The following is a 24,590-nucleotide window of genomic DNA, read 5'->3' as shown; positions in this document are numbered from 1 at the left end:
ATAGTGAGATAAAGTCCTACATGACTGAGCCTTAATGATTGCTACTGGCAGATGAATCAGAATGGGAAGTTTAATTATGGATTTACAATTTCAATCTGCTAGTTGCTTATTGTTTACTAACTAGCATCAGCCTTATTGCTAGCTTGGTCTGACTGGGATACGTTATAATATGATAGGGTCTTTATATTGTCTATTTTATAATGCAAAATACTTCCCTGCCATATTTTCAATTCTAACTCAAATTTTCAGTTAAGACTTTTACCTCCCACCAGTGCTTATGGCAAAACACATGCAGCATCCATTTTTTGTTCTTGCATTCAAATTAATTGCCCTGAAGATATTTAATTACACATACTCTACTGCTGCTATTACTACTACTACTAATAATAATAATAATAAGAAGAAGAAGAATATGAAGCCTTTTTTATACCCAAGGATGTTTTACAGAACAAGCATACACAAACCCCCCCCCCCCCAAAAAAAAAAACAATAACAATAATAACTGCACAACATACAGAAACAAATAGAACACAAATTGAAGCATTTAGGGTAAGATTTTCACCAGTCCTGGTGAAAGAAATGTTGCTTGGTAATATGCTGTTTTTAACATAAAGTACTTCAAATGACAGTACCTAATGAATTAACTGTTTGCATGGTTTATTCCTCTTTCAATTAAATACAAATAGTGGCAGGTTAAGCAAGTGGTCTTTAACACTGAGCACAAGCATTTGTCAGAATAAAATATTGCTAAATTGCCTCTAAAGAAAACTGCAGTTCTTGTAATTTCTAAGAACTGCAGGATATTACATTCTGCTTTAAATTTGCTGACAGTTGTTAGTATTTCCTTTAAGGATTCTGTATAACAAATACATGTTAACGTTCATCTACAAAAACTAACCACTAATGGTGGTTTGCCATAAAATAAGTATTAGACCATTTCAGGTAGAGTCTGTACTTAGCCAAAGAGTAAGGATCACACTTTATGACCACACAATCTGATTGGTTGAAATGTGTTATTTTTCAATGCCTGTATCATTACACTGACCATCAGTTGCTAAGTAACAGCAATGGCTACCCTACACTAAGATGCTGCTAACTACTGTTTTATCAGAAGTATACTAAAAACATGAAGTTCACAAATTCTGTGCTTATTCTTTTCTTTACTACTCTACAGAGCCATAGAACACTCAAGGTCATACGTTCGATTGCTCAAGGTCATGTATTTGATTGGCTGCAGCTCAAAGCCACAGCCAAATCACAGCCATTAACATTTTCATGTCAAAAATAGTAGGTGTGCCCAGCAAACTTCCTGTATACACACACACACACACACACACACACACACACACACACACACACATACTACCATGCTAAGATCCTGTGGGACTTCCAGATACAGACAAACAAGATGCTACACAACCAGACATTGTAGTGGTGGACAAACAGCAGAAGAGGGCCACAGGAATAGATCCAATGTAAACGATAAACAAACACACAAACATGGGCACGAGCAGAAACATGAACAACGAGCATAACCAGTGTACAAAACAAAGTAAACTACCGCTAACATGAACAATGACCGACATCTAACACTGCAGCACAAACACGGGTTTAAATATGTACATAAACTACATGTGTAACAGGGTGTAGGTGTGATGAATAGCAATGACATGGGGGGTGTGGTTCCAAACCAGGAGGAATCACAGTGAACAGTCAAGAAACGATACCCACAGCACGTGGCGGGCTGTACCACGTGATGTGTGGAAAGGGGGGCATACCGTTATACAAATTTGTTAGTAATTATTTGGATGAATGAAAACTGCTGAAAAGGTACATGACAACAGCTTCACCTCAAATACAAGGATTCTTGCAATATTCTTGCTTTTACTCACCAATGTTTACATAGATGTGTCATTATTATTGAACAAATAAATATATAACAACTGTGTAGCATTCATGGCATGTCTCCGATGCATAGTCATCTAACAAAGAAACGTATTTAGCACTTCTGTAAGCAGCACATGAAGATGGTGTAGAGAATGATGTGATACTTTAGAAGTGCCAACCGCACAAGTTGAAAATGTAACATTCACAGCATGAGAGATAAAAAATACATTATTTTTGAACAGTCAGATAGTAAGTCGTGATGGGAACAACTGGCATATTGCTTTCAACAATGCTCAAGATGTTTATGTGGATTGATCCCAGTGAGTTTTCACTATCAGTTTACATTGGTAGCCATGTAGCCTCATAAACCTCAAGTAAATGCAGTGGAAATTTGAGGCCGTCACATGCTGGCCAGTACTCAGCTAAACCCCACCAATCCTGGCTCCCTTACACTTCCCTGCTCATAATCATGGTGAACATTGCACATGCCTGTCTCTCATTCCCCTTCACTTACAAAATCCTCACAGGTCCAGTGCTTCACACTGATGGTCCTTGACGCTACCTGCCTATGAGACTATCAAAAATCCTTGTTTTCTCAACTCGCTCATACTTCAACATGTCACAGAAGCACAGGGTAAAGGAGCATTATTTCATCTTTAGTGTGCTAGGAGGTTAGTTGTTAGAATCACAAAAGCATCAAGATGTGAGTACTGATTGGTGTTTTGAAAAGTCTGCTCTAGCGTTTATATAGATTTCTTGTTCTATATAATTCCATATCCATAGTAAACAAAATAAAATGGGTAGAATAAGATTAATGCACAGACACAGAAACATGATAACTGTAACGATGAAGAGGTAGAGCAGGATGCGGGGACAGGTCAGGTAAAATAGAGACATAGGTTTATTAGCATACACAACAAAGAAGGTGTAGCTCTCAGGCCATCGGGGTTAAACATCGACAACATCGAGGGCTAGACAAGAGACTTATATATGCCCACGATAATGACACAGAACAAGGATCAGGTGAGAAACACAAGCGGGCGTGACCATACAAACACACACATACACACGAAGACTTTGGAGGGGTGAGGGGCCATATCGTGACAGAGCCCCTCCCCAACAGCACGACACCAGGCGCGCCAGCCTATGGCCCCGAAACCGAGGGTGACGGACAGATGTGACAGGAATAGGTATATGCACAAAATTACACGACAGATATTGATTAGGTTTGGGGAAGCCAGCAGGAACCCCAGCCTATCCCCCAGTTGTTGGCTAGGTTGAAGTCTGACTGGCCTGTGGGGGACTGCCCCTCGACCATTCGGGTGGCAGCAGCTTTCCTGGCTTCAGCGCAAACTGGCCAGGAGGCGTTTTGCCTGTCTCTGTGGCAGGCACTGGTGACGCTTCCTTCTTGCCTCTACAAGGCTTAGGCATAGGCACAAAAGCTCTGGGGCTGTGTTCCTTAGGTAAGGGAGTGTCCTGATGAGATGATGCTGCCCCTCTATGATTCACATGGGGCAGCTTACTGGCTCCAGAGCGAGACACCCTGGGCGGAGTATTGGGTGCCAAAGGCTCGTTGCTCTTGCAGACTGCTGATGCATTGTCCATAACAGAGGGAGGATCCTTATGGAGGACCTCCTCCACCTCCATCAATGGATCCCCCACATGGTCAAATTCCAAGTTGGACCGGAAACTAACGTCACTATACTCCCTACTATCTCCACGATCTGCATAGCCTTCCTGGTAGTCCATATAGGCATCGTAGGTCCCTGCTGAATCCAGCTCTGGGTACTGGTCATCACTGTACCAGTCCTGGTAGTCTGACTCAGGTCTGCAGGACTCCGCAGAGTCCAATCCCGGACCACACTCAGGGCCCCCCCAAAATCCTTCTGTGGCACACTCCCCTGATGTGAGAGTCTGGAGTGTGCCCAAGAGTATGGAGGGTTTTCCTGCCAGGGCTGTGGGACGGCATTTACATCCTTTTTCCCCTTCTTCTTTTTGCCTTTCATCCTAGGCATCCTTCGGCGGTCGATGTTTCTGTAACAATGAGGAGGTAGAGCAGGATTCGGGGACGAGTTGAGTAAAATAGAGACATACGTTTAGTAGCACACACAACAAAGAAGGCATAGCTCACAGGCTATCAGGGTTAAACATCGACAACATCCAGGACTAGACAAGAGACTTATATACGTGCACGATAATGACACAGAACAAGGATCAGGTGAGAAACATGAGAGGGTGTGACCATACAAACATACATATACATACACACACACATACACATACAAAGACTTCGAGGGGGAGGGCCTGTATCATGACAATAATGAGCATACTGGGAAAATATACCAGAGACATCAGAACATCCATGCACAATAATGCACACTGTGGTTGTTTGGTGGGCATTCTATGCAGTTCTTCCCGTTCACATTGCTTCATAGCTGAACTCCTGTAAACAATTGGTTTGGACTCCTGTGGTTGAAAACCCATATCAGCAGAGGAAGAAGGGGATGGTAGAGTCTCTGGGGATCTGAGGGCAGAGGTGGTTGAGGCCCAACAACAGTCAGCAACTCATTAATGCACAAATTTAGCATCACAGAGCAGCTCTATTGTACAAGAAATCAATTATTTACCACACTGGGTCTTAGCAATAAACATTAAGTATATGTTCTCCATAACTTTGCATGCTCTCTCTGGCTCTTAAATGTAAATGTAATTTTAGATGTTCTAGTTAACATGTATGTAATAAAACTTTCAAAATACTTTCTTGTTAATAGATTAGCATTCATGCTTCCTAAGACTATAAGTAGAATAGGTATGTTTGTCAAGTTTGCACTTGATTAGTGTTTATAAATTCTGTGGCCAAGACCAATAAAAAAACCTTGACACTGACATGTCAAAAGTCAACTCAGAGTCACACAACTTAATTAAAATTAAAAGTCTGTGAAACCAATGATTAACTGCCCTTGAAAAACATATTACATACTGTGATTTCCCTGAAGCCTGGTGTGAGGCTGTAATCTATTCAGTATGAAAGAATGGTGACAGAAATGAAACAGGAAATTACAGAGGAATTTAATTGTTCAATGTCATTGGTAAAATTTTTATAGAGATTTTGAATCAGAGATTAGTGTATTTTGCATAAGAAAATAAATTCTATGTAGCGATAGTAACCACATGAGAGTGAGCGGATGCAACTGCAAGAGGTCTTTACTCAAATGTCAAGTTGACTATTTGAAAGTGGAACAGGGAAGAAGAGAGCAATACATTTGGGGCTAAGGATAACGAGCTAGCAGTCGAGAGTGAAGTGAATCCAGTGCAGGGTTGTACTGAATAAGCAGAGTCCAGGAAGCACTGAAGGGTTAGGCTGAAGGCTTGGTCTGGAAGGGAAACAGAGTTTGGTTACCAGGAAGATCACCAGGCAGAGTAAGCATTTCTAAAACAGTAATATTTCTCAGTGAGAAAGAGGAAGCTGAAGGTTTAAGAAGGGGAACAGATTGGACCAGATGAGCTGTATCCCCAGAGTAGGCAGGTCTAGGTGGGACTGTTTGGGAGGTTCTTGCAGATGGCATAACATTCAATGCAGAACAAGCTAAAACAGGTATTATTGGTATTATTATTATTATTATTATTATTATTATTATTATATATTACATAGAACAGGTTATTTTACAATAGATAGTATTTTTACTTTATAGTCAGCTGTTCAGAAATAAATTACAAAACAAAGGTAGAAGGTATTGTATATTTATTGGTTTCTCAAAAGCATTTGACAGTGTTCAACATAATCTGTATTGTGGAAACGTTTTAGTGTCTTGAAATCTAAGCACTCTAGATCTAAATCATGTGTGAAAGAACTGAATGGGTTGACAAAGTTTTCAACTGTAGTATCAGCACAAGACAAGGCTGTATGGTGAGCCCTTTTGTACTTCTTTCTGAATGAATATGTGGCAATGCTGAAAACCGTAATGATATTCAGACTGAAAATAACACAGAATTGATGACTTTGCTGTATGGTGATGATATAGTTAATATAGCAGACACAGTGCATTACAGAAAAATTGTACAGGTGGAAAGATTTTGCATTTTTTATGGTATGCAAGTAAATTTGAGTAAAACAAAAATTATGTTTTTTTGTAAGAGGTGGCTTTCTTGACAAAAATGAAAAGTGGCATATTTCTAGTGAGCAGATTGAAGTAGTTAACCGCTATAAAAATGTAGGTATATGGTTCACACCAAAGCTGTCATGGTGGAAGACATGTCAACATCTGGCAAGCCAAGATAAGAAGACTATGGTCTACTAGCTGAGGTTTGTTCAAAGGTATAGACTCAATCACCACCAAGCTTTATTACTGTATAGTTGCTCCCATATTGTATTATGGATCTGAGATATGGGGCTTTGAGCCAGGGGATTGCATTGAGAATGACCAGATTTTGTAAAAACATTATTGAGTATTAGCACAAGTGCATGTAATGTGACATATGGCCAGATGCAGAGGCATTATGTATCAAATAAAATTAGTGTTAATGGCTAATCACTGTTACCCAAGAACATATTATTATATGCTGTACTATCTAGATATGACTAGAAGAAAAATGTGGGTCTCTTCTGTCAGAAGCCTTCTGTATTTTATGGATTCTCTAAAGTGTGGGAGACATAAATTGTAGGTGACATTACTTTTAAATCTGTTCTTAATTAGCAACTAAGAGAAAAGGCACATGATGCATGGCAAACTGCAGTTTTAGAAAATAAACTGAACATATACACTCAATACAAATCTGTTAATACAATCATTAATAACATGAAGTTAATACAATCATTATTTCTGTTCAGATGTTCAGGGCACCATTCAGATGTAGAAACAGGAATCTGGAGTATTACATCACTGATTGAGAGAATTTGTAAATATTGCAAGGTAATTATGAATACCTGTCTGATAGATGAGAATCATTTTATGTAATTGTTCTCTGTATCAAGATTTATTTAATAATAAATAACTAAATGATACAGCCTCCCTCAGATTTAACATTTGTTATGATGCTTTTTATTATTTATTTACATGCCTGCTTATTTTGCAACAACAGGCCATCGGTGCTGAATTAATATGGGGAAATCATGAAGGTAGAATAACTCAAAGCCTCAGAAAACTATACTAAACTAACCTTAATTTTCTTTAAAAATGTAACTAATGTAACTCAGACTGCATAATCAGTGTGCCAAAATTCATGCAGTACAATGGGGACAAAGGACTTTGAAAGTTTGAGAAAAGAACTTTGAAACATGAATTAATCCAGAGAGTATGCAACAGAATTCTAAGCAGCATACAATGCCAAGCTTTTACTTTCTTTAGCTTCATTTTTCAACAATTTCCTGCTAATCAACCTTTTGAACAAACGTGAACAAACTCTAATAGAACAACTGGAGATGTCCTCTATTGGACACGTCACAAAGTGACAACAACCACACTACTACTAGCTTCTGGCAGCATTAGGTCAAACTGTCTGTGCAACCAGTAAACAGCTCTCCCACCTTAAACGTCTAATTTCAATCATTTTTAGATCGTATTACAAATATGAGCATGGCAATATGGCTATATGGCAGCGCTAATGCTAACAGCGCTAGTGCTAACAACGCAAATGATGCTATTGGCGCAGCGAACAGTGCATGTGCAGAACTCACCATAGGTCAGCGCCCTCTCATCATCACAGAGAGTGACGTGAGGAGAGTGTTCAAAAGAGTGAATACCAGGAAGGCGGCAGGACCAGAAAGCATCTGCGGTCGAGTCCTCAAAGTTTGCGCAGAACAGCTAGCTCTGGTATTCACTGACATCTTTAATCTCTCCCTGACGCTTGGTATCGTCCCATCCTGCTTCAAGCAATCCACCATCATGCCTGTCCCAAGGAAACCTCGACCCTCCGGCCTCAACGACTACTGCCCTGTTGCCCTCACATTGGTCATGATGAAGTGCCTTGAAAAGCTGGTCAAATACTTCATCACCTCTTCACTGCCAGCCTCCATTGATCCACTGCAGTTTTCATACCGCCACAACCGCTCCACTGATGATGCAATTGCACATCTGCTTCACACCACACTGACCCACATGGACAAAGGGAGGGGTAATTATGTTAAAATGCTGTTTGTTGACTACAGTTCAGCATTTAACACTATTATCCCCTCCAGACTCACTACTAAGTTGGAGGATCTAGAACTGCATCCATCCCTGTGTGACTGGATCTCCAACTTCCTAACAGACAGACCACAGTCAGTACGTTGGGCAACTGTGTCTCATCCACCCTCACCCTCAGCACTGGAGCTCATCAGGGTTGTGTCCTAAGCCCCTTGCTCTACTCATTGTACACCTACAACTGCACAGCCACTTCCAGCTCCACCATCATTGTCAAGTTTGCTGACAACACCGTCGTCATGGGCCTGATCTCGGACAACGACGAGAGGGCCTACCTGGAGGAGATTAAACGCCTGGAAAACAGGTGCCAGGAAAATAATCTCCTCCTGAGCATCAGCAAGACAAATGAACTGATTGTGGACTGCAGCAAGAAGCAGGAGCGGCACTACCAACCTGTGAGGATCAACGGAACCATCGTGGAGAGAGTAGACAGTTTCAGGTACCTTGGAATTCACATCTTGCAGGACCTGTCCTGGTCTCGTCACACCAACTCCCTGGCAAAAAAGGCTCAACAGCGTCTTTACCACCTCAGATGCCTACGAGACTTCAAACTAGCCTCCAAGGTGCTGCAGAACTTCTACACCTGCACTATTGAGAGCATAATCACAGGGAACATCACAGTCTGGTTTGGGAACAGCACCAAGCAGGACAGACAAGCACTCCAGAGGGTGGTGCGTTCAGCAGAGCACATCACTCATACGGAACGTCCTAACCTGCAGTCCATATATTACAAGCAGTGCCAGACCAAGGCCAGGAGAATTGTGAAGGAACCCACCCATCCCAACAATAGACTCTTCTCTCTGTTGAGGTCAGGGAAGCGCTTTCGCTCCCTGAAGACCAACAGAGAGACTGAAGAGGAGCATCTTCCCGCAGGCCATTCAGGCCCTGCATCAGGGCAACTGATGAACTGTGGGGACTACTCTGTGTACTCTGGATATGATGTCCACAATAACATCATAACATCATAAAAAGACTGTAAAAACTGTAAATTGTACAACAAAAAAAAAAAAAAAATGGAAATTGTACATTGTGTATACATACATTTTATACATTCCCTCTGCATCCTTCATTACATAGTTATTTATTCATCAAACTACATCCATTTCCCTGTAGTTCCTTGTATCTCTCCTCAGCTCAGACAGAGCAGTTACCAAAGCATTTCACTGCAAGTTATACCATGTATGACTATGTACCTGACAAATAAAACTTTGAACTTTGAAATAATATGGCAATTTATTTTAATTTCAGATAGTTCACAAGCTCTCATTTTCACATTTTTGTATGATGCGTTAGAGTACTCATATTCTAATCTATTCTAAAATTCACTGATATTTAATCAACTTGACATATGATACTCTCAGAAAACCCCCTTTTTTTAGGCAGTTGTTAGAATAAGCAGGTTTCCTTTGAGTATAGGTTTTTTTTATTATTATTCTGATAGAGTATAAAATGTTAGTAAGACTTCCAGAAGTACTGGTAACACTTTAGAAAACACTTCATAAAGATTTTACCTTTAAACTTCAGTGAAAATAACTGGATATGACACTCATCACTGAGTGAGTGTACATGCACGTCTGAAGTTATCTGATTATTAACGCAATCATGTAAACAACATACTCCAATTTCTTAGATCAGATTAAGGCCTAGTAATCTGATGAAGGTATCTGATAAAGTGAGCTGGATTTTAACTCAGTAATCAGATTTCTCAGAACAAGTATATATCCCTGATTTCCTTCTGTTTTCTCAGTCTGGGCCTGCACGTAAAACATAACTGGATAGAGTGTAAAGCTGTCCAGGAAGCAGCCAGCAGAATTTAAAGTAGCAGCAACAAAATGGCTACCAAACACTTTTGGAGAGACTCTGAAATGTGGTAATTGCTCAAGGAAATTAAAAAGGGCAGCATTATGCAATATTAGTAACCATATATATATATATATATATATATATATATATATATATATATATATATATATATATATATATATATATATATTTTTTTTTTTTTTTTTTTACTGGCAAATAAAATATATATATATATATATATATATATATATATATATATATATATATATATATATATATATATATATATATATATATAAATAACAAGACCAGAAACTAGTGTAACACTTGTGTAATGTAGAACTGGTAGTGAAGTCAGGTCACTCAAGGACTTACCTGCCAATTCCTTTAAGCCTTCATTTAATGTATTGTTAAGGTGTTGTTTTTTTATTGCGTGTACTGGTAAAACCATTTACCAATAATTTCACACTTTGAAAGTCAATTACAGGAAAGCATTATCAGTAGTATGTTATTCCCAGCAGTTGTAACAGCAGTTTCCCCACCTATAAGTTATGAAGGATCAGAACAGCATCAGCCACAATCTCACAGAATTGTCACACACAAATACAGGAGTATAAATGCAGTTTTGCGTATTATTTTTTATTTATGTGCACATGCATACACACATATACATATGATGAAAAAGAAAACATAATGCTTCATCATAATATAAAGCTAATCAAGGTGAGAATATACAATAATATAAAGTGAGAAATATTTCTCTATGCATACAACTGGACCCAAACCATGACAACAAAATTCCCCTCACAGCTTTCTCTTGCTATAATTTGTATTCATTTTTGTAATAAAAGTTTTGTGCACTGCAATCTTACTATAAAATCACATTATTACAGGACTGCAACCACTCTGTGTAGTTTGTTGACAAATTGTTCTTATTAACACAGTCTGATGCTATTGTGCAGTGACCACCCCAGTCACCTGAAAAACAGCTGTTTTTTTCTCTTTTCCCTAACATATTTTATAATGCACAAAAATCACGTTCACTGGATGTGTGCTTTTGACATCTTTTGCATAGATCTAAAAGCATTGTTCTAATTGAACATTATCCAGCTGAGCAGTCTTTGTAACTGAAGCACCTCCTAACCATGCCCCAATCACAAACCCTCTTTCAAAATAATTTAAAAAGTAAAAGAAATAATTTGATCCAAAATTTAGGTCAACTGGGCTAGATCAGCACTTTTGTACATGGCACTATGGTAAATGCAATTCCCAACTCATTTTTTTCAGGTTTTCCAAGTTGTCAGTATGTATGTACACACTCAAACACACACAGTGGAAAAGCATTCAGTATTTTTAAAGTTTTTATTTTTTGTTCAGTAGTTTGTTTATTTGACTAGGCTGCATTTTTCCCTGTTCAAGTGATGCCAAGCTTCAGTTATGTTGAGGATGGGCTTCTGTTCTTTATAATCATTAGGAGTTCAAGCTGTATATTTTAATGTTATGAAGTCTTTAGGCCAAAGTTTTCTGTCAAGTCAAAAATCTAAGAGGTAGGAATCCAAACCTGTTTTTTCTAATGATTTCACAAGACATCAACCTTAAAAATTCACTCATCCTCCTCAGGGAGGTCTTTTTCCTTCAAGCTCAGGTTCTCTACCAGAGGCCTGGGAGCTTGAGGGTCCTGCATATTATGTTACGCATTCACAGGACTGCAGTCTTCTGGATGGAGATCTCAGATGTTGTTCTTGGGATCTGGTGGAGCCACTGTCCCAGTTTGGGAGCCCCTAGTGTTCCCATTACTACTGGAACCATTGTTGCCTTCACCTTCCACATCTTTTCCAGCTCTTCTCTCAGTCATATTTATTTCTCAAGCTTTTCATGTTCTTTGTTGCTGATGTTGCTATCACTTTGGATTGCTACATCTGTCACTATGGCCCTCTTCTGTCGTTTGTCCATTACTACTACACTATATTGCCAAAAGTATTCGCTCACATATCCAAATCATTGAATTCAGGTGTTCCAATCACTTCCATGGCTACAGGTTTATAAAACTAAGCACCTAGGCATGAAGACTGCTTCTACAAAAATTTGCAAAAGAATGGGTCACTCTCAGGAGCTCAGTGAATTCCAGTGTGGTACCGTAATAGGATGCTACCAGTGCAACAAGTTGTGAAATGTCCTCACTACTAAATATTGTCAACTGTCAGTGGTATTATAACAAAGTAGAAGTGACTGCGAATGACAGCAACTCAGCCACAAAGTGGTAGGCCACATAAAATGACAGAGCAGGGTCACAGAGTCAATCACTACAGACCTCCAAACATGTGGCCTTCAGATTAGCTCAAGAACAGTGCATAGAGAGCTTCATGAACTGGGTTTCCATGGCTGAGCATCTGCATTCAAGCATCACCAAGGGCAATGCAAAGCTTCGGATGCAGTGGTGTAAAGCACACCGCCACTGGACTCTAGAGCATGTTCTCTGGAGTGACGAATAACGCTTCTCCATCTGGCAATCTGATGTACGAGTCTGGGTTTGGCGGTTGCCAGGAGAAAGGTACTTGTCTGACTGCATTGGGCCAAGTGTAAAGTTTGTTGGAGGGGGGATTATGGTGTGGGGTTGTTTCTCAGGAGTTGGGCTTGGCCCCTTAGTTCCAGTGAAAGGAACTGTTTATGCTTCAGCATACCAAGAGATTTTGGACAATTTCATACTCCCAAGTTTGGGGATGGCCCCTTCCTGTTCCAACATGACTGCGCACCAGTGCACAAAGCAAGGTTCATAAAGACATGGATGAGTGAGATTGGTGTGGAAAAACGTGACTGCACAGAGTCCTGACCTCAACCCGACAGAACACCTTTGGGATGAATTAGAGTGGTGGCTGCGAGCCAGGCCTTCTCGTCCAACATCTGTGTCAGACCTCACAAATGTGCTTCTGGAAGAATGGTCAAAGGTTCTCATAAACACACTCCTAAACCTTGTGGAAAGCCTTCCCAGAAGAGTTGAAGCTGTTATATCATATTAAACCCTGTAGATTAAGATTGGGATGTCACTCAAGTTCATATGCTTGTGAAGGCAGACGAATGAATACTTTTGGCAATATAGTGTATGTTCTGTTCTACTGTGTTGGTTAGCCCTTACCCTTTTGTCAGTCTGGATCTGGAAGTCCCAGAGACTCTTAGCTTGGTCATTCTCCACCACCTTTCGGGGAGTATCCCACTTTGACCTCAGAACATCCAGCCTGTACTCACTATACTCTATACTATGCCAGCCACTTGGTTATGGCGTTCCATGCACACTGGCTGCTAGCATCTTGCATCCCATTGTTATATGCTAGATTGTCTCAGGTGCATCTTTGCACAGCCTGCATCTGAGGTCCTGCCTGTTGTGGTAGATCCCCTGCTGTTGATTCCTGTGCTTGTTCCTGTGCTGCCATGTGCCTCCATGCTGTCTTTCAATACAGCTTTTTCCAGTAGAAAGTAGAATTTCAGTAGAATTTCTCCACATCAGCTACTTCCACTAATTGCCAGTGGTACATATCGTACAGGGATTTATCCTTTCATGTTGGTTCCTGTTCCTCACATCTACCTCAAGTATCTGCTTTCTGAGGTACTCACTAATCACTTCATCACTAAGCACTTTATCATTCTACTGCACTCTTGGATGTTGGATGTTTCATCCTGGATAGTGCCTCTGATGCACAATAGTCTTTGGTCGCCCAACTTGCACTTAGTGTACAGTCTCAGCGTGCTGGATTTGGAATGAGTATATATATATATATATATATACATTTTAATGATCACACAGCCATTGCTTGGCAATGCTGTTGTAATACACCAACACATTTTCTGATTTTGGTCGTGGCAAATATTAGAAAGGCCTACAGGCCTAAATGGGCACAGATGGCTCTATATGTTGTCATGTGTATTGAAATTCCCATGATTTTGTACTTGTACTTGCAAGGATGCTGAATGTTTACACGCATACTGAAAGCCCAAAAGAAATGACTCCTTAAAAATTGATTCTCATTACCACTAACTTGAATTTCTTCTACAAGTAATCATCACACTCTAGCCTGGGCCAATGCCCATGCAGGAATTTTTTCACATTTAATTAAAAAGGCCAAATATGTGTGCAGTGATTATCATCAAAGTTAGTAGGGGTAATCTGTTTTGGCAGCATGTTGTGAAAACATGTTCTATTATAAATTTTGTTTGGCTAATGCATTCTAAGTGCATGTAAACTCTTCATCATCAGACATGAGCTTTCAGAACATAAAAGTCAAATAATTTGTGTCTAAAACATAAAAATATGTAGCTTAACTGCATAATAACTTGAGAAATAACTGAAACCTACCATACGAGTAACCAGCACAGAGACAGCAAAGTGGGTTAATATAGGGAGATTAATTCAGTGCATGGTGTTGGTGTATTGCATAAAACCCATATGGAACTGGTGGAACTGATCACACATTAACAGTATGAGTGAGGTTGAAACACACACACACACACACACACACACACACCTTTCATTGAATTAAAGTTTACACATTAAATATTCTCCGACAGGAACCTATATTTGCTGTATAGCCCACTCTGAAACACTATTTATATTTCTCATTATATTTGGATTTTCTGGATTTATTTCACACATTCTTTCAGAATTAGGTTTGTTCTTTCATTAATATATTTCCCAGTGTATTATTTTCCAAATATTAGCCTCCACATACATTGTGTGAAGGGATTTCATGTCATTTCTGATGAGACAACTAAGGGGAGTTAAATAACGATCAGTTGTGTGTACTATGTAGAAAAAAAATACACCATCAATGCCAAATTAACACTCTGATTTGTGTCCAGCTGGATGTAAATGCACACTATGGTGGTAATTCAACACTGATGTTATTAATTCAAGACTGGTGACTTATAGAGGAGACAATGAATCCACCCTTCTCATTCCTAAAATATAAGTCACTAAAACCAAGCACTTTTTTAAAAACCATGCATTATTTCTCTTTCTTTTAATTTTTTTCCAACATTATCACTTCAAAATTTTGTGTTTCATGAGGCTTCATTTCAGTCATCACTACTTTTCACAATTGTCTCTTCTGGCCATCTGTAATAAAACACTATACATAACATTCATGTGATCGCACATGACAATAAAGATGTTTTGAACATTTCCAAAGATTTCAGTAATTAAATAATGGGTAGTATGTGTGGTTTGCATCTTATCTTATTTTTAATGTATTGTCAGATTTTATTTTCTGCACAGGAAGTAGTGAATAACTACTCCTAAATCTACACAAGATGACACAAAAGTTTACCTGTCAATCATTGTTTGTCTCACACTCTGGCAAGCTGTACCTGCTGGTTGGCTGATTATCAGAGATCAGCAAATAAATGAGAACATGTTAGAGTTCACTTATATGATTGCTATTAATATTTCAGAATTCTTTTGCTAAAAACTATCAATGATCAAGTAATCAGTTCTGAAAAGTTTCTAAATCATCCAGAAAAAAGATTTATCTTGTTCATTTTTAACTAGTTAGCTAATGTTAGCCACCCTGAGATAACTTTCTATAGGAAGCTGTTTAGCCAACAACAAGATATTTGATTTGTGGGCAAAATATAGGGTTGATGTTACATATATACAATTCTGTCCATCCACCTTAGCCAGCAAAGAAACAGTTTATTTGCCCAACTGTCAAAACAAACATCAACTCTAGTTCTCTTAACCCACGTCATGTCATAAGTATGTAGGGAATACACTACTTAGAAATCCCATGGAATGGAATTCTGCAGCATTTTTGTGATTATGGCTTGCCAATTTGTGAAGTTGCCTTATGTTTTGAACAACTGTTATATTTCAGTTATACATTGTGTACAATGATGTACATAAAAATGCCTTGAGGACTAATAGTCCTCTTGTGCAAACTCTTTATCCTGTTAAAGGGGTTCTGCTATGCTCATTTTCAATGTTTGTAATTTTATTTATGGGGTCTACTGGAATAGATTTACATTTCAATATTCCAAAACCACATTATTTTTCTCATACTGTACAGCACAACTGCTGAACAAGCAGTTCTCTGCAGGTAGGAAGAACCCAGCATATTACATGTGTAAAAATACCAGGGGTATTAGAAAGCTAGCTAACTGGTTAACAAAAGCCTACAGTAGATGGTGAACGTAAAATTACAGCTTGTAATAATAAATCCACTGCTACACTTGAACATTGTGCAACATCTATTTAAAATCATTGCTATTTGAATCTTCCACTGGGCCACACAAAATTGGAAGTGCCCCATCTTTCAGGTATAAGAGAAGTGAATACTGCATCAAACTGCACATGGTTCCTTGAATTTCTGGACAAACAGAAGAGTAATTGAAACAATGGAAGGAATGGTGTTAAATATTAATTTCAACCATTGACTCCATTGTAGTTATACCTATGGCAGAGCATATAAATTAGTTTTCTCCTCACAATGCTGAACACAGTACTTGCCATATCTCTAGTACTTACTATGCATTGTGAGAGGGGATACCAGGTTTGCCAGCAGGTAGGTAATGTGTAAAGTGATTTGAGATTGTGTCATCATGTAACAATGAAAATGGCTCAAATTCCAATGAGGCGTTTCAGGCAGCTAAGAAAAATGGTTACTTTAGGAAAGAGTTACTCCCTCTGGGGTGTACTTTGAACTTTGTAGCTTTGCAAATTGTTTAAATGCACAAAAAGCTAATGTTTTATAACACCCTAAATTAAAGCAAAAACAAACAAACAAACAAAAACCCAAAAAAGCATAATAGGTCCCCTTTTAGATACTGCAATTTAAATTGCAATACTTTAAATTGAATTGCTTTTACATTTATATTTATGAAATTTAGCAGATGCTCTTATCCAGAGCAACTTACAAAGTGCTTTGTCATTTACTCATAGAATACATCCTAGTCAGTGCAGTAGGATAAAGTCCAGTATACCAATGAACTGGAATACTGTTGAAATACAGGGATCAGTGCTGATGCCTAGAAGCGCAAAATACATAAGCTCTATCTCAGACAACAATCAGTGCAATAAACAATAAGTACTAGAGTGTCAACATAGGAGCAGTCAACATCAGTGCAATAAACAATACGCTATAATAAGTACTAGAGTTTCAGTTAGTCGACATAGGAGCAGGGTCAGTGGTCATTTAAATATTCCACAAATAGATGGGTCTTCGGTCTGAATTTGAAGACTGCAAAGGACTCTGCTATCCAGACAGTAAGCTTTTAAAGATAGGAGTTTGTTTAGTTATATAAAACAGTAACAAGTCTGGCATTGGCCTAGCACAATCCTACTCTCATCCTGAGATCTCTGGAATATGTTCACTGTCTGGGCTTGCAAGTGGAGTGTTTTGAGAAAGTATTCTAGCTTTGGATCTACTTGCTCTTCTGATTCCTTCAATTTCTTCCTCAGTGCCCCTTTTTCTCTCTCATTCACTCACACCAGAAATTGCCTTCTTCCTGCCTGTCTGCCTCTCCACCATCTCTGTACCATTTCTCTTTCTCTTTTTGTAGGTATTGCCTTCTCCTTTGTCTCTCAACTGCTCTTAAGGGCATTCTTTAGCACACATAATACCAATATTTATTATTATTCTAACCAAATTGAATAATAAATCCACATAACACACACATGTACTTATTAGATACACTCTGATGTCCACCCTGTTATATGCATATCCACCCTGTTAGGTCTTTGGTGGTAACTTTCTAACATAAAGTATGCATTTACTGAAACATTTTTATGATTATACATCACAAAAACAATGCATAACACTATGGGAATAGGAAAACATTTATTGTTGATTAATAATAATAAATTCAATTTATATAGTGCCTTTCACAAACCCAAGGACACTTTACATTGGGAGGGGCCTGCTCTGGCATACCAAGCAAGATTTCTGGAACAGTAGCAAATGTTCAAAAGATTCACCCAGTCTGTCTCTGGTCTGACCCAACAACATCAGGACCAACAGAAACATCTACAGATGATAGCAGAGAGTATGACTGAACTATCTGTCACCCTACAGTATCTGCATTCCCCACAACCAGTTCAGATTCCTAGAACAGCTGCTAGCATACCAGAACAGAGCAGGTCCATCTTCCTGGTAAGCAATCCGGTATGATGGCAGACCCAATGACTGCAAAGCATTCTTGCTCCAGTGTTCCATATACTTTAACAATTTCCCTCTTTGAGCATGTATATCCTTTGTAGTATCTTGCCTAACAGGGAAAGCTCTCAATATGATCCATTCAAGAGGGATCCCCACAAAAGAGAGATCAAATGGGACATTGTTGGTGAAAATAAGGCAAGGAAACCGCTCAATAGTGGATTACGTGTTGGAGATTCGCTCTCTGGCAGCAGGCAGTTGTTGGAATGACCCAGCTCTGTTGGTAGCCTATCGCAATGGCCTATGTTCTGACATTCTCACAGAACTGGCTTATAAGGACAAAGTTCTAATGCTAATGAGGTGCTGATGAAGTGAACTATTCCATTAATGGACTTGTATCAAAATCTTTTATCATATTAGTCACCCTGTATTGCCCTACTCCTGTGTACGTTCCAGCATTGATCCACTCAAGGGCTGAAGGAAACTTCATTCATACCAAGCTTGCACTCCAGCTAGGTATCTCCATGGACAACCTCTGTACTCCCATGAAACTATCCACATTAGATGGTAAACCAATAGGAGAAGACACTGTACCATCTCTTACTAAACCTTCGCGAATGCAATCCAGCGCACTCCACCTTACACAAGCTGAAGAGAAGGCTATGGATGCTTATATACAGGCACTATCACAGGGTTTCATTCGGCCGCCCATGAATACAATAGCAAAAAATACCCATATCCTTTACCTTTAGTCCCCGTGGCACTAGAACAACTTCGGGAAGCAACCTAATTCACAAAACTCAAACTAGCCCTCAAAGAATGGAGAAACTTCATACCCTTTTCAAGCCCTTACGGATCATTAAACCTAGAGTACCTGCATAACGCTAAAAGATTGAATCCTCAACAAACTCACTGGTCCCTGTTTTTCTCAAGATTCCAATTTACTATCACTTACAAACCAGGTTCTCATAACACGAAGGCAGACTCTTTGTCCAGGAATCTGAGTGCTGAAAATTACCCTTGGTCCAAGACCCCTGCTACAACTATACAGCCTCCCAAGTGTGTTATGGCTTCCATCTGATGGGAGATCAAAGAGGAAATCAACCAAGCCTTGACAGGTGTGGGTGTCCCTCCACAATGTCTGGCTAACAAGAAATACATCCCTCCTTCTTGTAGAGACTGTCTCATTACGTGGGCACACTCCTCACTTACTTCAGGTCACCCAGGTGAGGTGCAAACACAACAATTAATATCCAGACATTACTGGTGGGAGAGCATGTTAGCAGACATACACAAGTTTGTAGCCTCCTGCACTGTATGTTCCCAAAACAAGACACCCAAAACCCTACTGGCAGGAAAACTGGTTCCTCTCCTATCTCGTCATGCCCCTATTCAGTTCTGTATTTTGCCTCTTTGGAATCCCAGAAGATATAGTGTCAGATTGGGGTCCCCAATTCTCGTCACAAACATGGTCCGCTTTCTTTGAACACATTGGATTAATGGTTAGTCTCTCTTCTGCACCACCTGCAATCTCAGCAGCTAGAGTCCTTACATCTACCAAATCTCTTGAACACATCACACCTGGTTAACGCTTTCACATTGTCTGCTAACAATACATTTGGTAGATCTAAGGGCTCTAGCTGCTGAGTTTTGGAGTCACATCACTGGCTCTAGCTCACCTCATGTGGACTACACTCCTCATAATTACCCTGCCCAGTCCTAATCACCAGTCTATTAAATTCACCTGTGTCTAGTTTCCTCAATGACATTGTCTATTTAAACCTGACTGTTTATGCTGTTCTTTGTGAAATCTCACTTTGCTCTTGCCTAGTGATACCAAGCTAGTGGTTTTCTGGATTTATTTGGCTTTTGATCGACTCTTTGTTACTCCTCATTTTTGCCCTTTGCCTGGCCCCTGCCTCGTAGTTTGTGTACAATAGCTCTTGATCTGGACTGTCTTTGACTATATTTTTCAGATCTCCATTGGTACTCTGATTAAACTATTGAAATTTTACTAGGTGTGACTCCGCTCTGCTTACAACGCCTTACATTTGGATATACTGAAGACAGATGAATAATGTAGCAGGGAGGCCATAAAAAGATATTTATTAACACTCTTGCATCATTGAGCATAGGGTAAAGGCATGCAATATTGCACAAATTATAAAATGCAGTTTGGTTAGTAACTTGATATTGGATAGGTGAGTGAAGAGTCAAAGAGACAACCAAGTTTTCAGTAACTTAAACTGGCCTAAGAGTAGCATCTTCAACATCAACAGTGAAGCTTGAGAAACTGAAAATTAGCAATTTAGGCCATACTTCTAAATCTTTTATCTGCATTAAGTTTCAAATTATTGTGCAACCAAAATTTTAGATATGTGATTCATGAACTTAAAGCCTGGGCAGAAGCTATGGGGGAAGTAGTACTAATTTAAATCTGAATATCATCAACATAACAGTGAAATTTAAGGCCATGATTTAGAACTTATCTGGCCTAGTGGAGAAATATATTAAATTAAAAGAAGAAGCCCAAGGACAAGTCCCTGGAGTACTACTTGAACAACAGGGGCAAATGATCTACTGAAATCAATGGTTAAATATGCATTATGGTCATATCTACTAGTAAGATATGACCATAGCCAATTAAGAGCTAAGCCAGCAATACCAATAAATGAGCATGTAATGGTTTACAGTATCAAAAGCTGCTGTGAGATACAAAAGAACCCAAATGTTGATGAGTTTGTTATCTGTAGAAAACGGATAATTAACTATTCTTAAGAGAACAGACTCAGTACTGTGTAGAGAGTGAAAACATGACTGAAAGGAAAATTATTTATTGATGGAAAAATGTGAAGCTGTGAGTCTACAACCCTTTGCATGCCTTTGGCTAGGTATGGGAGACTGGAGATGTAATTGGGTATGTAATTGGCCAATGAGGATGGATCTAAACCAGGTTTCTTTAGTATGGACATAACAGCTTCAATTTTGAGAGAGGGAGGGACAGTACCCAATGAAAAACACAGATTAATCAGATGAACAATAGTGGAAATAACAGAGGAAAAAGATTTAAGAAGAGAAGCAGGGTCAAATTGACAAGCACAGGAAGATGATGTCAGAGACAGTGGAAGAATTGACAGTGGTTAAGACAGAGAGATAGCCATCAGGATTTGAGGAAGAGTTGACTGGAAAAGAGAAAAACGAGTTTATTTATGGTGTTTTGGGCCCATGCCACTGTTTTTGATGTTAGAATAGTAAGAAGAAAGGTCAGTATTTAGAGCATCCTTGTACTTAGAAACTTGCCTAGTGAAAAGTAAAAGATCAGTGATACCAATTTTTTGTACAAGCACTTGAAACACCAACACCTAACTTTTCATAGCTCTGAGCGCTAGTGTGAAAGATTCCCCATCAGAGGATGGTATAATCCACAGGAATCCAGGATATATTCATGGTTTTGCGTCAAGGATGGAGTACAGGATTCACTGCACCCTGAGTACAGGACACCTCCAGATACGTTTAGTGTGCTATATGTATTACTAACAATTGTGAAAATAAAGAAAAAGGAAAATAAATAGTTTTAAAAGTAAATAACATTAGGATGCTAATGTTCCTCAAACATTCATCAGCAATCCTATTAATTAACAATGGACTAGACTTCTGTACCAGGCTAACATAGAATTGGATGCCACTCATTCAGTAGACAATCATTAAATGAGTACAATTGCCATCTCACCAACCTCAAGCTTCTGTTCTACACCCCCTTAAATACAGGAAGCCCTGCCCTGGGCTAAACCAATATCTCAGGCAGATGGCTCTACAGAAGAACAATAAAATCAGCCTTAATATATTACAATAATTTTATTGTCAGTCCTGTGCACAATTCAATGGCCATTACATCAATACATTTACTGGTAAATCTGAACATTTATTGACTCTATATCTCTCTATATGTGTTCTTCTTTGGCGGCTCCCCCCTACCCTTGTATGGTCTTGGGCCCGTCTGACCTGTACAAAGGTTGGAGCTGCTCCAGCTTCCATTCTTCTGGAAACAGGGTCTCAGGTAAGTCTAAATGTTTGATTCACTGCATATAGTAACAGATATCTCTACTCTCTGGCAGGTCACATGGTGATGGGGCAGGTACTTGACTTCATCACATCTAGGATTAACCATGGAGAGAACTGAGTAGTAAAGACTAGTGTAGTCCTGACAGAAGTGAGAGTGTTTCAGAAACGGTGCTGTCGTAGAGTGCCACCAAAGCATCAGGTGAAGAGTTTAGAAATAACTCTTAGAGAAGAAGTCTGAAGAGAGGTAAAGAAAGTATGATTGTGGAGAGAGTTGTGATTACAGAAAGAAAGAGCTGATTTAATAAGAGATTTTGGAGAGGGTATACTTACACAAATCTCACTAAGCTTATAATCAGTAAAGCCAACAACAAAACCCACGACAGAAATATCCAGTCCAGTGGTACAGAAATATATCCAGTCAAGAGGTACAAAACAAATCAAGTGTGCAACCATAACTGTGTGTGGGGAAATCAATGTGCTGAGTGAAACCAGAACAATCAAGAACACTTAAGAGCTCAGTAGAGAATGCACATCTAGCATCAACATGAATATTAGTCACTCAGTAACACAATAGCACAGCAAATAGATGAGGCTACTCAGTAGAGAATGCACATCTAGCATCGACATGAATATTACAGTCACTCAGTATCACAATAGCACAGCAAATAGATGTGGCTACTGTGAGTAATTAATTCAACTCAGACAAAATTTGCTTAGAGATTTGGGGGAACGATAGATTAAGATCAGCAGCAATAAGGTAAGAGAGAACCTTCAATGCAAAATATACACAAATTGTAACCTCAAGAAGGGCCACCTTTTTGACCTTCAGGCTACTATAGAAAACTACAGCTAATCCTCCTCCTTTCCATGTAAGAAGTGGCTTGTATATGTAAGTGAAACCATTGGACACCAACATATTTAAATGCAGAAAGTCCCAAACTTGTTGCCACATTTCTGTTAGCAGAAGCATTTTACTGGGTGATAAGATCATTGAGTGATGCCTTATTTGTAATGTTGTTCGAGTTCAGAAGGCCTATTTTTTTAACAATAGGTAGATGACATACCAGTAGACATACAAGTTCCCAATTTCCCAAGAGAGTAAAGATGAGCATGGTTTAATCCACGAACATTAAGATCCTTTATATATCCAATTGTGAGTCCACATAACCAGAATAAAGGAAACTGAGGCATAGTGAGCAGTCTGGGAGCACGGAGACGAGTGAATATACCTGGGCCGATGCACAAGACCAATAGAATGACAAGTTAAATGTTGAGGATTCTAGATTTCTGGTTCATTTATCAAGTATGTGATCATCAAGACCTAAAAATCCAGACCCAAAAATAAGCAGTTAAATGCACTCCAAGGTAGAAAATGACAATTTTAGTGAATTGTCTCCTGCAAGCTTGACCGGGAAATCAGGACATAATATACTTTTGCTAAAATCACTAACCATGTTAGCACACCTTGAGAACCTGCACCCTAAAAATTGTGATGGAAACCCATTCACCAGAGGACGCAGGGAAGGGAGGGAGAGAGCCAGCAGCATTGCATGTCTGGTGTCCATCTATGTAATGTCTGGTGCTCGTCCATGAGAAAGGAACCCTAGAATGAATCCAGTAATAACATACAAGAGCTCAAGTTGTGCTTAATGGGTTTAAATAAATTTGAAGGAGAAAAAACAGAAAAAGAACAGTTACCAAAAAAGAGACAAATACTGAAGAGAAGTATCAGTAACAAATTTGCTCTACCTACTCTCAACCAAAAGTGAATGAAAACAGTGTAAAATGTATATTTTGTGGGATAGACTGCATTGTTTAACATAACAGGTAAAGTATAAATTATCACTCATTTTTACTGTTAGAAATTAGTACTTGTGATACAAAAGGCATGACCAGTTAGCAAAAATGGACAGAGTGGTAACCATTATCTCTGTGTGGGAATGCTTGTATGCAGAAGCCTAAAGAAAGGATAAGCAGCAAGAGGATTATAGGTGTGCTCCCTTGGGAAATAATTTATGTATTCTTTGTAAAACTGACATACCATTACATTTATTTATTGATTGTGCCTGAGAGACTTGTCTAGTCACGTTACCAAAGTTTTCAACAAATTCCTCTTGGTATAGCAGTGGTGTTTTGCCAGGTGAGCATCAAACTCCAGTAATCTACTTTGGGGGTGTGATTGTTAACATTTTACCTTGATGTCCAGTGTTGCCCCTAGAAATTTAGCTAGCTAGTTTCTTAATGGTGAAATTATAAACATTTAGTATTCAGCTCACAATGACTTGCTGTTGTGAGTATAATTGAGTCTCTTCACTATCCAGTATATTTTGTAATAAACTCCCAGGGCTTCCAGTGTTAACAAAAGTTAACACCTAAGGGTGTAGGGCATTTTCAGTATTCCTTAGCTAACATTATTCCATGTTTTCTTCCTAATGCAGGAATGTCTCATAAAGTGACAGCTTCCTGTGAGAGAAAGGGTGAAATAATTTCTTACAAAGGAGAAATCTGCAAGACCAGG

The 24,590-nt window shown here is 39.1% G+C and overlaps 1 long non-coding RNA gene across 1 annotated transcript in view; it reads left to right on the top strand.

Annotated features, from left to right (window-relative positions):
• The window catches only part of LOC113571450, a 27,656-nt gene extending 3,066 nt beyond the window's left edge, over nucleotides 1-24,590 (top strand). The window contains exons 2-3 of the long non-coding RNA XR_003410001.2: nucleotides 22,023-22,067; nucleotides 24,511-24,590. This is a non-coding gene — a long non-coding RNA (uncharacterized LOC113571450). The remainder of the gene's footprint in view (nucleotides 1-22,022; nucleotides 22,068-24,510) is intronic.

Source organism: Electrophorus electricus, chromosome 13, assembly GCF_013358815.1.
Source record: "Electrophorus electricus isolate fEleEle1 chromosome 13, fEleEle1.pri, whole genome shotgun sequence".
Classification (NCBI taxonomy): domain Eukaryota; kingdom Metazoa; phylum Chordata; class Actinopteri; order Gymnotiformes; family Gymnotidae; genus Electrophorus; species Electrophorus electricus.
Note: the sequence above shows the minus strand (reverse complement) of the source record. Positions and strands in the feature narration are given on the sequence as shown.